This window comes from Bactrocera tryoni, chromosome 2 (assembly GCF_016617805.1).
Source record: "Bactrocera tryoni isolate S06 chromosome 2, CSIRO_BtryS06_freeze2, whole genome shotgun sequence".
Lineage (NCBI taxonomy): Eukaryota > Metazoa > Arthropoda > Insecta > Diptera > Tephritidae > Bactrocera > Bactrocera tryoni.
In genome coordinates this window covers 58,616,960-58,634,752 of record NC_052500.1, presented here as the reverse complement: position 1 = coordinate 58,634,752, position 17,793 = coordinate 58,616,960, and the positions used below count along the sequence as shown (strand labels likewise).

At 37.0% G+C, this 17,793-nt stretch overlaps 1 protein-coding gene across 2 annotated transcripts in view; it reads right to left on the bottom strand.

Annotated features, from left to right (window-relative positions):
* Positions 1-17,793, bottom strand: part of LOC120767279 — a 77,344-nt gene that overhangs the window by 36,273 nt on the left and 23,278 nt on the right. For both annotated transcript variants that reach the window (XM_040093153.1, XM_040093154.1), the window contains exon 2: positions 4,951-5,039. The gene's annotated coding sequence lies outside the window, so the exon portion shown is untranslated. The remainder of the gene's footprint in view (positions 1-4,950; positions 5,040-17,793) is intronic.

Here is a 17,793-nt window from a genome sequence, read left to right as displayed (position 1 = left end):
ATGATGCATAACCTGAAAGTTGAAGGCATAGACTGAATATGAATTTATATAAGCTGGCAGTATTTGCTTTTAGTAATAAGAAAATCTAACTGAACACTCGAAAAGCCTCACTCCCTTTGACTTCGTACTGGATCACTTGGACCATGGACCGCCAACCGAACTATGGCGGCTCTTTCTCTACCCATATAATGGCGAGAGAGTTGTGGGGTGGGAAGAAGCCGATGAAGGAGAGGGGCAGTGAGCTTCTTAATAGATGGGTCATAGCTTGGGGGGAAGGTTAATGGAGGGGTTTACTCTATCAACTCCAGCTGCAGACTTCCTGACTATTGCAGTGTCTTCCAGTCCGAGGCTGCAGCCATTAAAGTAGCAGTCGATTTACTGCTCCGAAGTGCAGTCTCCTTCAGAGAAGGAAGAAACTTGGCCAAGGCTGGACCATCATCGATACATACGCTGTACCAAAGCCTTTTGGTCCAAGATCGATCGCAAGAGATATAGTCATCTTTGTACCCTCAGTAAGGCTAGATTTTGGGCTTTTAACAGGCCTTTGCCCTATTGGCGTTCACGCAGTAAGACTAGTAGTTCTACCAGTCGCCATCTGCAGAAGCTGTATGGAAGATGATGAGATGGAAACAACTCAACACTTCCTTCTTTTGGGAGGTCAAGACTTAAATATTTGGGAGCGCATACCTTCAGGCATTGAAAAGAAGAGAAAGCCGCTTGACTTTTCTTTCACAACCATCTGATCAAAATTGACTGTGCCCACAAATCGAAACTATAAAACAAATTTCCTTGATTGGTGAAAGATGTCGCGGAGGATTTCAACGTTTCTTAGGGATCGTTGCAACATATTACGGTTATGGTTTTAGCAAAAAACCTGTAATTACATTCATTCAAAGCATCATAAGTGTTTGTCTGGAGATTTTTAACAAGTAAAAAAATTTAACAACGAGTTCGCTGGAAATTTTTTGTGTTCCAATTGAATCATTGCTACGAAATGATTGAAAATCTTTCAGATGTGATTTAAAGAGTCTACTTTATCACAAAAAAAGTATTTGAGTGGCACACAACATTCAGGAAAGGTCATGAAGTCATTAAATACAAGAAACAAGCAAGTCGTTAATCATGCTCTGGAATATATTGCAAAGTTTTGTTTCTTTGGGGACTCGGGCAGGCTTTTCTAACATTATAAAAATATTATCAAGAGGTCTTTCCTTTTCTCCATATACATACATACATACATGTTTGGATTTATTGTTCCTGTATTGCTGCATTTATGTTTCATTCTAACAATGAAATGATTTCAGCATCTGATTTCCGTTGCTCTTACAAAAACAAATGAACTACCCTAATGTGCATATATGAAGTCAGTCACATTCAATGGCAGCCGAAAAAGCTTATCGTTCAATTGTATAAATTTTATTATTTATTATATTGAATCAGGAAATCGTTAGCATATTCCAAATAAAAATATATGTTTAAATTAAAAATATTTATACAAACTTCTACATGTATATATAACGGAGCATTTAAGAATGCATTCTGACACATACAGGTACCGTTATCACATATTTATACTTTATGTATCTTCACGGAAGCAAACGAAGCAGAATTAATTCAATTAACAAATTTCAGAGTCATCACATGTTTCGGAGTTTGCTGAACTTCGCTTATTTAATTATGAAATTCATCATAAAACAACAAAAAATACATAGTGTTATCGGGTTACTGCATGTACATACAAGGTCTGTCGCAAAAGAAATAGGACTGTTAAAAAAAAACAACAAAAAATTAATATTTTTCAAAAGCTATATGTTTTTATTCAAAGTAGTTTCCTTGTGCTTCGATACAGCGTTTAGCTCGGTCAATTAGCATTTCAAATGAGTGTTTAAGGTCATTTTTCGGAATGCTCTTGAGAATATCGGTCGTCGCCTTTTGGATAGCTGAAATGTCCTGAAACCAGTGTCCTTTCTTGGGCAATGAAGTTTTCCAAATAGGTAAAAATCACAGGATGACAGATCAGGTGAGTAGGGTGAGTGATTATTGATTAATATGGAGCTTTTTGTCAAAAAATCGGTGACAAGTGTCGACCGATGACACGGCGCACTATCGTGCAACAGGCGCCAGGACCCTGCCTCATGGTATTGTGGTCGAGCACGACGAATGCGTGACAAAAGACGCTTCATAACACCAAGGTAAAACACAGCATTAATCGTTTGGCCAGGTGGCACGAACTCTCGGTGTACAATATCCTCGGAATCGTAAAAACAAATCAGCATTGTCTTTATTTTTGACTTCTGAAGGCGACCGACTTCTGATCGTCACAGAGGTCCTCACGACCTTCTTGGAATCGCTTAAACTACTCATGCACATTACTACGGGATATGCACTGATCACCATAAACTTTTTTCATCCTTTGAAATGTTTCAGTAAACGTTTTCCCAAGTTTAAAACAAAATTTAATATTTGCTCTTTGCATTTTACGACCGATGACCAAAAGCTGCTGTCACTTTTTGATCGATAACATCGATTGTAGTTATCCAATTATCTCAAAATTTTCACGAAATGTCAACAAGAGATCAAACTTTTGATTTCATATACCCACCAATAGGTGGCGCCACCAGAAACAGTTATATTTAAAAAGTTCTGTTTCTTTTGCGACAGACCTTGTATAGTACGTAATATCAATTGGCAATAAAATTAGTATGCATAGTGGGCATTCACATGTGTGAACATACATACATGTACATATATATGTATGTATGTACATACAGCTGCACTATAAGAAGTTTTGCACGCATCTGAGTAATCAATAAATGCATTTTTATGACGTTTCCCCACGCTCCTTCGAAAATATTAAGAAAACGAAATAATATTAAAAATATTTGTATCAACATTTCAATGCATACTAAGACAAAATTCTTTAATTCCTTGATTCTTATTTTTTTTGGCAAAAAAGTAAGTCGGAGTTCGTAAATGGGCGTAATCAACCACAGCCACGACCGCAAAACGTCATTAACAGAGAATGTACATATAAAGTGCTATAACTAAGCACTAAAATAAGATACAGAACTCTTATTTGGCAAAGGGGATCGAAGTAGGTAAGAGGACCTCTGGGCTAATTTTTTTTAAAAAGTGAGCGTAACCTCGCCCTATAAAAGGTTTAATGTACATAGCGCCTAAACCATTAAAGCCACAAAAGCCAAATCCACTCAGGATAAATCCCTAAAGGCCCCCTAGAACACTAAAATGAATGATGGTTGAAATCGGAAGTGGTAATCGTCCACTCCCCATAAAACGGTACTGTTAAAAACACATTTGGTAGTAATATGTAAATCAATGACGAAATATGCCGGAGAAACTTTTACCCCCGATATGGTATGAGAGAGCTTAATGGGGCAAAAGTTTAACGATAGGCGTGACGCCCCCCTTTTAATTAAAATTTCGGGAGCCGAACGTCCGATTTCAACTAAACTTGGTGTGACACATTTTTCTCACATTCTTATATTATAGTGCAAAAATTAACGAAATTGGACTACGGCGTAGTTGTACTTCTCGTATAGCACTATTCTAAATTTCAGTACACTTTCCTGTACACAAATCAAGAAGCAATTGATATGACAAGATTAAACTTTCCACTAATAATTTCTTTAAGGTATGCCACCTTATGACCAAAAATTGTCCAAATCCAACAAAAAGTGTTCAAGCCCCAAATACCTGAATTGTGGACTCCACTATCTGTAGTTGACTTTTGATCGAAATTATCGGTGAATGTATCGGATATACAAAAAAATTCAGACAAAATTGTCTACTGCTAATAATATTACTGTATATTAAAAATGGGTTAAATCGGGTCAATAATTCCATGAGCCCCCATATTTTTAATATAAAAATTTACGAACTTTCGGATAACTTTATTCTGGATATATCGGCAAATATCTGAGAAGAGAGAGAGTGTTTTATTCGTAATAGTGTATCTACATATGTATGTATGTACATATATGTATGTATGTATCCTCAAAATTTTCGAATATCTGCGTGACTTTAATCCATATTTTCCTGAAGGAATTTCTCGGACTTTGAGTCTTGCAAGTTGCAAGAGTATAAAATCTTCGCTTACATCCGAACTTAGCCCTTCCTTACTTGTTTACAAAATAATCGAGCATCCTAGGCCTTCAAAGAGTTTAGAACGTAGAAAATTTTATGTATCTCTCAGTGATATAATTATATCATTATCTGAAAGAAAGCTTCAATAAATTAGGAAGTGGTTCAAAATTTCGTTCGTTCGAATTTGACATGAGGAATTGACCGCATCGCAACATGAACAAGAAAGTAACACTATTGTAGGTATTTTTATATGGTATTTTCGAATGATTGAGGAATTACAACACAAGCCATTATTACAACAGATCTTTTCTGTATGCGTCATCTGTAGCTTAAGGCTTCAAAATTTCGACAGAAAACTTCTAGAAATCTTACATATAAATTAATCCAGTGCAAAGAGAAGCTGGCATTTGATGAGGAGAAATGCAAAAATCCAACAATTAAATATTAGAAAGTTATTGCTCTAAAATGGAAGGTATGGACAAATAGTATATTTATTCAGTACAAGAGAACTGAAGGGGAAGATAGTACTGTTGTTTGTTGTTTTAGAAACAAAAAACATACTTAAAGTAACTAGCTCGACAAACGTGGGAATATGCATAGTGCTAATTAAGAAGTATGGCATTGAGAACCTAGAACTGGTATAGTTGAGATCTACTATTACAGGAACTTTATAAGAGATTATTGATGTTCAAGCAATCAATAAAAAAAAAAAATATATGCATTTAAAATACCGAATGTGGCATAAATTATATCAAACGAATATACTTTTTCATCACTTTACCATACCTTAGAATAGTTTATATGTATAAGTATCAGTAAAAGATATTCAAATAAATATTTACCCACCTTATTGTTCATACATCTATTTAATAATACATGTATCGACGTATAAACCACCAGGATGAGCTAGAAATTATGAACAAGGTTTCACTTTTCTGCAAGAAAACGGAAAAAATTATTAATATACATACATATATATTTTATTTAAAAACTGAATGATCAAAATAAGTTCTTGTATGGAAACACTTTTTATTTGAGAAAATATCTTGACGAAATTTGGCATAGATTGCTCAAGGCAGCGCTACAATCCTGCTTTTTTCTCTCCAAGCAGCTGCTTACATCATTTTCACCCAAGAAGCTGCTCATTTGTCGAAACCGCCGACATCGGACTACTATAGCATAGCTAAATATAGCTATCATACAAATGAACGATCGGAATAAAGTTTTTGTATGAAAAGCTTTTTCATTTCATTTTAGATTTAGCGAGATATCTTCATAAAATTTGACATGAGTTGTTGTTGCAATGACATTGTTGTAATCTCTGAATAAATTGTTCAGATTAGACTACGAAAGGATAGCATCTGTAGAAGTTCTCTGATCGCCATTCCCTTGGGAGTGGCCAGAAACGATTCTTTTACACATGGCTCAAGCAGCTCACTACTTCCGGTCTTTGACCAAGTATCCTCTGGGTAGCCTAAGAACATCCGTTTGAAGGCGAGCTAAAGTGAGAAGGCGAAATATCCCTAGCATAGAGTTGTGCGCTGGGTTTGGGACCTGCCACGTAAAAAAAACACCCCCAGTGAATAGGTATAAACAGCCTCGGATGAGAGACACCATATCCTTCACGTTTTTATACTCTCGCAACAATGTTGCTAAGGAGATTATTATAGTTTTGTTCACATAACGGTTGTTTGTAAGTCCTAAAACTAAAAGAGTCAGATATAGGGTTATATATACCAAAGTGATCAGGGTGACGAGTAGAGTTGAAATCCGGATGTCTGTCTGTCCGTCCGTCCGTCTGTCCGTCCGTCTGTGCAAGCTGTAACTTGAGATATCATGATGAAACTTGGTACACGTATTTCTTGGCTCCATAAGAAGGTTAAGTTCGAAGATGGACAAAATCGGCCCACTGCCACGCCCACAAAATGGCGGAAACCGAAAACCTATAAAGTGTCATAACTAAGCCATAAATAAAGATATTAAAGTGAGATTTGGCACATAGGATCGAATTAGGAGGGGGCATTTTTTGGAAAAGTGGGCGTGGCCCCGCCCCCTACTAAGTTTTTTGTACGTATCTCGGAAACTACTATAGCTATGTCAACCAAACTCTACAGAATCGTTTTCTTCAGGCATTTCCATATACAGTTCAAAAATGGAAGAAATCGGATAATAACCACGCCCACCTCCCATACAAAGGTTATGTTGAAAATCCCTAAAAGTGCGTTAACCGACTAACAAAAAACGTCAGAAACACAAAATTTTACAGAAGAAATGGCAGAAGGAAGCTCCACTCAGGCTTTTTTTTTAATTGAAAATGGGCGTGGCCTCGCCCACTTATGGACCAAAAACCGTATCTCAGGAACTACTACACCGATTTCAATGAAATTCGGTATATAATATTTTCCTAACACCCTGATGACATGTACGAAATATGGGTGAAATCGGTTCACAACCACGCCTTCTTCCAATATAACGCTATTTTGAATTCCATCTGATGCCTTCTCTGTATAATATATACATACATTAGGAACCAATGATGATAGCGGAATAAAACTTTACACAAATACGGTATTTGAAAAATATGTAAATGACGGATAATGAAATCTCGATTATCACTTTATCATGCGAGAGTATAAAATGTTCGGTGACACCCGAACTTAGCCCTTCCTTACTTGTTAATATTTGCATTAGTTGAAGAGGTCGAATGTCGTCCAGAACGAAACATGTCTCTAACGATCTCTTGACCGTCTTTGAGGGCTTTGTACCACTCGTAGGCTTGCGTTTTTGATAATACTGAATGAACGTAAGACTTTTCCAACATTCACAACGATTCCGCACACGAAAATTGGCTAGAAATACAAAATTTGAGACAAATTCTTTATTCGATATTTTTATTCACTGAGGTGTACCGGCTTAAGCAGCTGCTGTAAACAAATTGGTTGACAGATCGCCGTCATATTTGGCATAGCAATTAAGGACAGTCCTACCCACTTAGCAAAATAACCGACCGATCAAAATACAGTTCCTGTACGAAATAAACCTTCTTTATTTGTTACCGAAATTATTTTTATTTCTTTTTTTTTTATTTCATTTTATTTTTTTTCAATTATTTTATTTTATTTTGGGAGCTTGAGAACAGGTGTAACGTCATCCAAAATTCATTAATGGCCACAAATCGTTGCTTAAGTGCAAGCCAATGAGACGTTTCTTTAATTTTTTTCGATTGTTATTAAAGTTCTTTTTGTTATGTTGTGTGTTTGCACATCATTTTTAACCTGTTTCTGCTGTATTGTTTACGAGCGTGTGGCAAAAACGGGTTTTTCGAAAGAAAAATTTGTAAAAATTAACGAAACAAATAGATACTGTAATAAAATCATTAATAACTGTAATAAAACTAAATACAAAGCAGGCGAAAATCTAAATAATGTGTGAAGATCATTTATTGCTGCAGCAGAACGCCAAACGGCAATCAATGTTTTGCTAATAAACGAGGCGTAAAGTTAGAGAGTGTGGGATGCCAGCGCTAAAACTTAACAAAAAAGAAGAAAAACAAGAAATTCAAAAAAAGAAAACACGCGTGTAAAAGTTGGATATGAAAATAAATACGAAAACACAAATAAACAAAAATGTTGCCTTTTGAACAAATATTGCGCACTTCGCCACATCTGCATGCAAATTAGAGTTTAAGCTATTTTTCATGTGCTAATTCGCTTAGGAAAATATGGTGGCTGCAGGAAAAGCTCGTGAACCACAAAATGCCTACAATGCAATACACTTACTACACAATTCTTCTTGTCCAAGCAAATGTGCATGCAAATGAGTTTATAATGAGCCGTTCGCACTTGCGAAAAAGCAACAAAAACACAAAGTGACAAGTCTTATTTGTTGAAGCGCGACGGACTCTATACAAGTGTGGATGTACTGTATGTCTACAGCTAATTTGCAAAAATCTCACAAGTTATCGCATTTGAAAGGTTTCCACACATGACAAGGCATTCGGAAAAATATAAAACCCTGTGCAAAGAGGCTTGCAAGCCTGCTTTTAACTTATGCAAATAAGAAATATTAGAAATACATACATATGTATGTGGGTACAGGGGAGAAATGGAGCGTGTTTGAAGCGCTGAAAACAAAACAAACAAAATGGTCGCTTGAAAAAGGCGTATTGTAACTGTGAAATACGAGGATTTGCACCGTAAAAATACAAAGAATACAAAGCATTTGAGTTCGATGGCCGGATTGTTGGAGGACGACATTACATTGTTATACTTAACTGATAAGATGAAAAAAAAAACAACAACTAAAAATAATTTAATGGTGAATCCTACAGTTAGCATACTTATTGAAATTTATTTATGTTCATTATGGGGGGACGCCACATAACACTCAAATAGTATTCCTTGTTGACAGTTTGCCGGGTCGGAAGGAATTCGCACTGTACCACACCTCGATAATCGAAGAAAACTATCAATATGACCTTAATTTTTGACCTGCTTTGGCATGGTTTTTCGGCATCGCCTATGCCACGATATTTGGCCGATTGATCGGCTGTATTAATACATTTTATGACATCCCGGTAGTCGGAAAGCATTGTTACACAGACGTTAACGCGACGCTTTTTTTTCGAAAAAATTTAGTGATTTTGGAACCAATCGTATTTTCACTTTTCTTAGGCCCAAATGATATTTCACAATAGTTTTCACTGATCCTTCCGATTTTCCAACTATGCCAGTAAGATCTCTGATTGTTAATCGTCGATTTGCAAGCACTAATTATTTTATTTTATTGACATGTTGATCATCAGTTGATGTTGATGGCAGTCCTGGACGTATTTAGTTCGTCGTCAACGAGTTCTCGACCCTCTTTGGGTAATTTGTAGCAATCAAAAACAGTTGCTCGCGACAAACAATTATCACCAAAGGCCTTTTTCAACATTCTGAACGCTACTTGGACAGAGAACGGTTGAAAATTTTCAGAATGATATCTCAAAAGCTAAGACAACAAGACAAGTTCGCGAATATACAAACAGACGGACAGACACGCGAACATGTCTAAATCGACTCAGCTCGTCATGCTGAGAGTTCATGTGTATTTTTGAAAGGTCTCCAACGTTTCCTTCTGGGTGTTCCAAACTTTGTGGCAAACTGTTCAGTGTGTAATTATAACAAAGGGTGACACGGCATGAACAATTGTCAATTTGAGCAAAAATTTATATGTGACACTTTCACCTGTGGAATTACAGATTGAAAAAATTTTTCATTTTATTTTTTTAAGCACAGCCAATGTAAAAAATTAAATCATATATATTTCACTCGATTACTCAACAGAATAAGTACAGAAGCTAAACTTTTTGTAATACCGTTTATAAATTTACCGTTTCAATACCACAAGATCAGCTGTTTATAGAAATAACAGTACTTATTTTGAAGAGTTAAACTTATGACGGCAGCAAATCAATAGTTTCTAGAAACTACAGCCTTGCAATTCTTTTCTCCAAAATTTTTTCTAAAATATAATTTGTGAAAAGTCATTATTTTAGTAGAAAAAAATTATACTAATATGACATAACCTAACTTTACATAGCCACATTGACGATATACTGAAGTTTGACAATTACTAACGATGACATTTCATTTGCTTTTGGCGGATATTAAGAAAATACAATTTCGCAAATGGCGATAAAGATCAAAAACAGCGGCACAAAAGTTACGTCATCATGAAAAAGCGAAGAAAATGTGTATTAATATTATAAGAGCTCGTCAGCATAAATTCCAATGTGGTTGCATAAATTTTAGTAATGGTCGTAAGAGGACAAATTTAGAACAGTAAACCTCATTATGAAAGCATTAGAAAGAAATTAAGAGAATATACATAAAACAAAAATTAAAAAAAAAATTGAGACTGGAAACATTCACAAAGTTTTTACTTGAGCTAGAAAACGACAAATGGAAATAGAAATCACCGAACAATTGGATGAAAATTCATCCAAATTTTTTTTTTTTAAATCCCGCATGTCGTTCAAATTAATAATTCACCACATGAACTCGAAAAATATTCAAATCAAAGGATCGCAATTTGAGGATTGCTTAGAGTCGGTTAGGTCCTTATGTTCTAAGGAGTCTTTATGTGATGGAGGACTCTAGAAAAGACCGCACCTGCAAAGAAACTCGAAAGCGTTCAACGGTCGGGGGTTCATCAGCAGGTCCACTCCAACCATGACACTTAACTCCATCTAGCACATAGTGCCCGTAGACATAGTCGGAAGGTGTATGGCTGCGAAAGTTGCTATCAGACTCAGAGAATCTGGGTTCTTAAAAGAACACGTATCTGAATACTCGGATATCATCACACACTTTGGACTTGATACCGGATCACTTGGATTATGGATTCGCCAAACCGAACTCTTACTCTGCCCATATATCGACAAGGGTTTTGTGGGTAGGAAGAAGCCTTTGGAGGAAATGGGCTGTGAGCTTATTTACGGATGGTTCAAAGCTTGGAGCGATTATTGGTGGAGGAGTTTGCTATCAGGAGCACTCATTTAATCCAACTTCAGACTTCCTGACTATTGCAATGTCTTCCAAGCCGAGGTTGTAGCCATTAAAGTGTTCCAGAGTGCGTGCTCCTTAAGAGAACCATTCACTCAGATAGCATAGCGGCGATACTAGCCTTGAACTCATTAACAGTGCGTTCAGGATTGGTCGTGGAATGCCTGACCTCGCTATTAATAGCATCGAGTGTTTTTGTGTTAAGAGTGGTATGGGTGCCAGCTCGTAGCGGAATCACAGGAAAATGCAAAGCTGATGAGCTAGACAGGAAAGACACCCCAGCACCAGGTCTAGGAAGGGTCAGTGCTCGCGTATCCTCTTTTGATCTACTACTTGAAAGCTGAGCTTCGCGGAAGCTTAGTCAGCGCTGTGTCACCATCGGTACATGCGCTGTCGCAAAAGCCTTTGACCCAGGATCGATTGCAAGAGATCTAGTGAACTTTTTGCCCTCATTAAAGCTAGCCTTTCCCTAGTTGTGGGGCTTTAAGCAGGCAGCCATGCTGAATGGTTGGGAATCTTACCAGACGCCATCTGCAGACTGTCCCGCGTTTGGAAGGTTAAGACTTAAACACTTAGGAGCGCATACATTCAGACATCTTACCGAACTGACGGGAATGGAAATTAAACGCCTGTGCAAATTTTTATTGGCTACTAAGTGTTTTTCTAATTTATAAGTTCGAACACAAAAGTACTTCTTTTCTATTGCTTCACAAAGATCCACATATAGCAGTCCACGTGCTACCTTTGATCAGCCATCTAACCTAACCTAGGGTCGGCTAAGTTATACTAGCCGCTCGTCACACCATACATAGATCTACTGGTCTTTAGTAATGCCAGATGGAGCTTTAGTTAAATTTGAACTAAAGTATTAGTCATATAGGAAATTAACACTTTTCGCGAACTTCAATAGTGGCGTGATATCTACTTCTGATACTTTATCTAGTCCCTTGAACTGCGCAGCTCCTAGATATCTAAACGAGTTCTAAATTAAATTGGTCAGAAGCGTAGGAGGTGTTGCAGCGTCTCTCTCATGCCTACTTCCTTGTTACTAACGCCCATCAGGTTCGCTTCTGCTGTCAGTAGGTTGTGACCTGTCATTAAAACAACAACCGTCCAACAGTCCTTTAGAGGCCGTGTGATGATTGTTTTACTTCGCGGCTCTTGCACATGATCTTGGCGATCTTCAATATCTTTAAGGCATTACATTTCCCCCTGATCCGTCTGTCAGGCGTTCCGAAAATTTCGTTGTTTATCGTTTTTCATGACATACATTACATTAACTGTACTGATTCGGTAGCAAGACGCATGGCATTTTGACAATCTCATCAGCTTTTCGTTTTCCAGAATTCCTTTGTCGTTATGGTTAATAACATTATTTATTTATCGTTCGTCAATATCCAATGTGACAATTGCGGCTGTCAACATAGTTTTTCGCTGCTAGATAATTTTAACTTTAATTCCATATAAATGCCAAATGTGGATTTGACGTAGATATTTACAAATAAAATACGATAATGGAATAAATTTTTGAACCTTAATCAACTCTTCAAATATTATTCATGCATACATACTTACATATATAACAAGTAAGGAAGGGCTAAGTTCGGGTGTCACCGAACATTTTATACTCTCGCATGATAAAGTGATAATCGAGATTTCATTATCCGCCATTTACATATTTTTTTATTTTGCTGTAAAATTAATTAGATTAGATCAATTTGTGTACTTTGAGTATTGAATTGTATTTTCATTTCCTATTGTATATACATACTATGTATACTGAGAAGGCATCAGATGGAATTCAAATTATATTATTATTATATTATAGTATTGGAAGAAGGCGTGGTTGTGAACCGATTTCACCCATATTTCGTACATGTCATCAGCGTGTTCAGAAAATAATTTTGCTGTAAAATTAATTAGATTAGATCAATTTGTGTACTTTGAGTATTGAATTGTATTTTCATTTCCTATTGTATATACATACTATGTATACTGAGAAGGCATCAGATGGAATTCAAATTATATTATTATTACTTTTGTTGATACATTTATGAATTTTTAAAAAAAGCCTGGCTGCAGCTTCTTTCTGCAATTTCTTCCGTGTAAAATTGAAGTGTTTCTGACGTTTTTTGTTAGTCGGTTAACGCACTTTTAGTGATTTTCAACATAACCTTTGTATGGGAGGTGGGCGTGGTTATTATCGATTTCTTCCGTTTTTTGAACTGTATATGGAAGTGCCTGAAGGAAACGACTCTATAGATTGTTTGGTTGACATAGCTTATAGTAGTTTCGAGATATGTACAGAAAAGCTGGTAGTAGAAAGGCGGGGCCACGCCCACTTTTCAAAATATGCCCCTCTAATGCGATCCTTTGTTACCAAATTTCGACTTTAATATCTTTATTTATGGCTTAGTACTTATAGGTTTTCGGTTTCGCCATTTTGTGGGCGTGGCAGTGGGCCGATTTCTCCCATCTTCGAATTTAAACTTCTTATGGAACCAAGAAATACGTGTACCAAGTTTCATCATGATATCTCAATTTTTACTCAAGTTACAGCTTGCACGGACGGACGGACACACAGACAGACATCCGGATTTCAACTCTACTCGTCACCCTGATCACTTTGGTATATATAACCCAATATCTGACTCTTTTAGTTTTAGGACTTACAAACAACCGTTATGTGAACAAAACTATAATATGTACTCTCCTTAGCAACTTTGTTGCGAGAGTATAAAAATGTGTGTAAAGTACCACGAAAAAGAGCTTTAAACGAGAATTCTCTTGGACATTTTTTTCGCAAATACAAAACGCACATAAAAGTCTTTACTTTTGTTGATACATTTATGTGGATACATATGTATACATACATATGTACATATGTAGATGTCCACATCCAGGTAGATAGAAACCGTAACGAAATATACCATATCTATGTATATATAGTTGAATATTTGGCTGTATGCATATACTATGGTAGTTGTCTGTATACAACGGCTAGAGACGAGGTTAATACTCTCTGGGTCACATAAGAAATCAATAAATCAGTGGTCTATAGAAAATTTACCGCATTAGCGATATTGTATATATAAATATGGATGTATGTATGTACACATGCAAATAATACATGGTTATAATATTTGTAGAAAAGTGGCAGATATCACTGCCTATAAAAATGTTATCAATATCAGAGCAAAATATGCACTAACAGATATATGTACATTATACATAAGTATAAATAAATATGTGCATATGTATACATCGTACATATATGACATACACATACATAGGTGTCTACTATTTTGCATATAATATTTGTGGAATTGTACCGCAATAAAAATATCCCCCCTGTCTACATATGCACATACATATACACAAAGCCTTAGCTGAAATTCTATAAAGTATGTACCAAAGTGACTTTTTATGTTTGTTGTCACACAGTTTACACAGTTATTTGCACATCTCTATGTTTGCACACTTAGTGCGTCGCATCTATACAAAAATCGCCTTCAATTCTTTCATATGCCCGCAACGTTATCAGTTGGTGCTTTTGCAAACTTTATACAATATTTATATGTATATGCCGAAATTATACGCTCTCCGCAGTCAAAACAATGAAGCCGAGGGCACAGATTCAAAATGAGGGTCTCAGCCGGCATGATACAATCAATTTCCGACATTGTTGTTGTTTGGCAATGCTGCGGCTAGTGGCCTCCATAAAAAATATGTTATGTACATATAGTAAAGGGTGATCCATTTCATTTTTTTAAAGAAAAAACACAGAAACTTCAAATTTAATGAGGAATGTTTATTATCATTCATTTTTGGCATTTATTTTTTAAAGATTATCTCTGTTGGCCGCGGCTACATCTCAGATGGTCAATTCGTTGAGTGCAGTTTTTCGAGCATTTCGCGGGATGTTTTGCTCCAAGATCAGAATCGAAGCGGGATTGTCCGCACAGACTTTAGACTTTACACACCCTCCAGGAAAAAGTCTAACGGTGTAATCTCGGTTGCCAATTGTCCAGCCCAAAACTTGAAAGTATCTGCTCACCGAAGTGTTCTCTCACTAAATAAATTGATTGATGAGATGTGTGGAAGGTGGTGCCGTCTTGTTGAAACCAATTATCGCCAAGAGCTTCAATTTCATCAAATAGTCGGTTATCATGGCGCGATAACGATCGCCATTGGCGGTTACGTTCTCACCGACGTAATTTTTGAAGAAATGTGGAAAGTTGATTCCACCGACCCACAAACCACACCAAACCGTAGTTTTTTGATGAAATAGCAGCTCTTGAATATCTTTAGGTTGCTCTTCGTTCCAAATGCGGCGTATTTTGCCTGTTTACATACCCATTGAGCTAGAAATGGACTCATAGCTAAAAAAAAACATATGGCTCAAAAACGACGGATCTTTATAGAACTTTCCAAGAGCCCATAGAGCGCTGCGATGTCGATTGGGTAGGTCGAGCGGCCGCAGTTCTTTCCCAAGCTGTATTTTGTACGCTTTCAATTTAAGATCTCGACTTAAAATGCTATAAGTCGTCGCCTAATCGACTCTCCATGGTCTTCGTGTACAACAGCATTCAGCAACGGCTGTTATAATTTCTTCACTGCGTGTTGGACGTGGTCTACTCGGTCGAATATTATTCAATAATGAATGGTGGGCAAGTATAAGTTGAGCAAAGTGCGCGAAACTCATTCATAACAGAACGTGAATTTTCGTAATAAAATTTAACGATTTATGAACGTTGTTGAGGCGTAAGTTTTTATACGATAAAAACAATACTGCACAAAAGTAACATGATAGCTTGATACGACTCACACGTGACCTGTCAAAAAATGTTACCAGCTGTTTACAAAGTGGGATTTCTCCGAAAAATGCAACTTAGGGGATCAGGTGCCAATTCAAGGGTTTGATTTATGGAAGTAAATTTCTATCACAGAGTTCAAGAGTTCGAGTTATGGAACGAAATTTGTGTAAAATTTTACTTCAAAACTTCTTCTTCCTCTTAATTGGCGTAGACACCGCTTCCGCGATTATAGCCCAGTTAACAACAGCGCGCCAGTCGTTTCTTATTTTCGCTACGTGGCGCCAATTGGATATTCCAAGCGTAGCCAGGTCTTTCTCCATTTGGTCCTTCCAACGGAGTGGAGGTCTTCCTTTCCCTCTGCTTCCCCCGGCGGGTACTGCGTCGAATACTTTCAGAGCTGGAGTGTTTTCGTCCATCCGTACAACATGACCTAGCCAGCGCAGCCACTGTCTTTTAATTCGCTGAACTATGTCAATGTTGTCGTATATCTCGTACAGCTCATCGTTCCATCGAATGCGATATTCGCCGTGGCCAATGCGCAAAGGACCATAAATCTTTCGCAGAACCTTCCTCTCGAAAACTCGTAACGTCGACTCATCGGTTGCTGTTATCGTCCAAGCCTCTGCACAATATAGCAGGACGGGAATTATGAGCGACTTATAGAGTTTGGCTTTTGTTCGTCGAGAGAGGACTTTACTTTTCAATTGCCTACTCAGTCCGAAGTAGGACCTGTTGGCAAGAGCAATCCTGCGTTGGATTTTCAGGCTGACATTGTTGGTGGTGTTAATACTGGTTCCTAAATAGACGAAACTATCTACAACTTTAAAACACTATTGTCAATTTAAGTATTCGATTTATGGAGAACTTCGAGTTATAGACGTTGAACTGTATTTAGATCGATACACTATAGCATGTAGCTACCAGGCAAACTGCAAAGACCAGACTAGCCCTTCGCGATGCCAGATGAAGTGCCGAATTAGCACGAATTAATTCATTGAAAGACGTAATTTTCAATAGGTTCCAAGGCATCAAACACGATATCACAGCAGTATCTCATAGCATTCGTCCAGGACAAATGCACAAGGTATGCTCCATTCCTACTCTAGTGCCTTGCTCTTGACATTTCCTGCAGCCATCGAAATCTGTCAGTCCATCCTTCAGTCGTGTGCCGCCTCCAGCCTGTGAGCAGTGACTATTCCAATCATGCTCTTTCTTTCAACAGTGATTAGGAACTTTGTATATTTTATTTTTGGCCTTCTTTGCCTTGCACCTGTCCAGATCGTTGTAAATACAATGCGCATGTGGCACTCAGTAGAAGTGAAGTCGCTAGTTCCTGATAACACATTATACTGCTGCCCTGCTTCCTGCTTCCCAAGACATTTCGTTTCGATATGCGAAATGAAGTTATGGCTTTGGCTGTCTACATATGTAGATTTTAACCCCGGAGTTGCTTGCTGATGCATTGGAGACCAGCTCCGCGGCTTTCCCAATAGCAAAAACCTTTGCTTAAAATATACTGCTATGATCCGACAGCATAAAAGGCCGCATTATGTTTAGTTCCGGACAGTATATTTCCGCACTAGTTCCTTCCTTAGCGTGTTTCACACAGTTGCCATGCCTTTACAACAACCTCCTCTCTCTAAACTTACTTCCCGGGATTTAAAAATGCTATTGTAATTTTAATTTTTTTTTTTCAAAAATCTAACAAACATATATTGTGGATATATTTTTGCACAATATTATTTCATCCAATTACTTAATTTATTTGCTTTTTGTTCGTGTTTATCCATATTTCGTTTCTTTTGGGTCATTTCTATTAATGTAAGCAATCGCAATGAACTCGTTTCGTTTGAGCCAAATTTTTAAGGCGATTACAAATACAATACAAAAACACACATTCTTCTCACTACTACTATATAGCATGACAATTCGTCACTTGACGACCTTAATACAATACAATCGTGAAAAAAATATTACCAAAAGAAGAGAAGAAACATTGCAATAAACTCAACATACAAACTTAAAATTCATGAATTTAGCTTTAAAACGTGAAATGAGAATAAATCAAGAAATACTGTTTTAAACTATATACATATGTATGTACATATGAATGTGTATGTGCAAAAAATGGGCTAGCTAACATCAGCAACTTTAATTAGTTGAAGCACTCGGCTAAAATACACGAACCGAATAGCAGTCTAAAGGGAGTTGGCGTGCTTAATGTGGCTTTCCGCAGCAAGTCTGTCAGTTCCATTGATCAGTCTGCAGCTGAGTCAGCGGATCAACGATCAAAAGTATACATAGATACGTAAGTATATACAAAT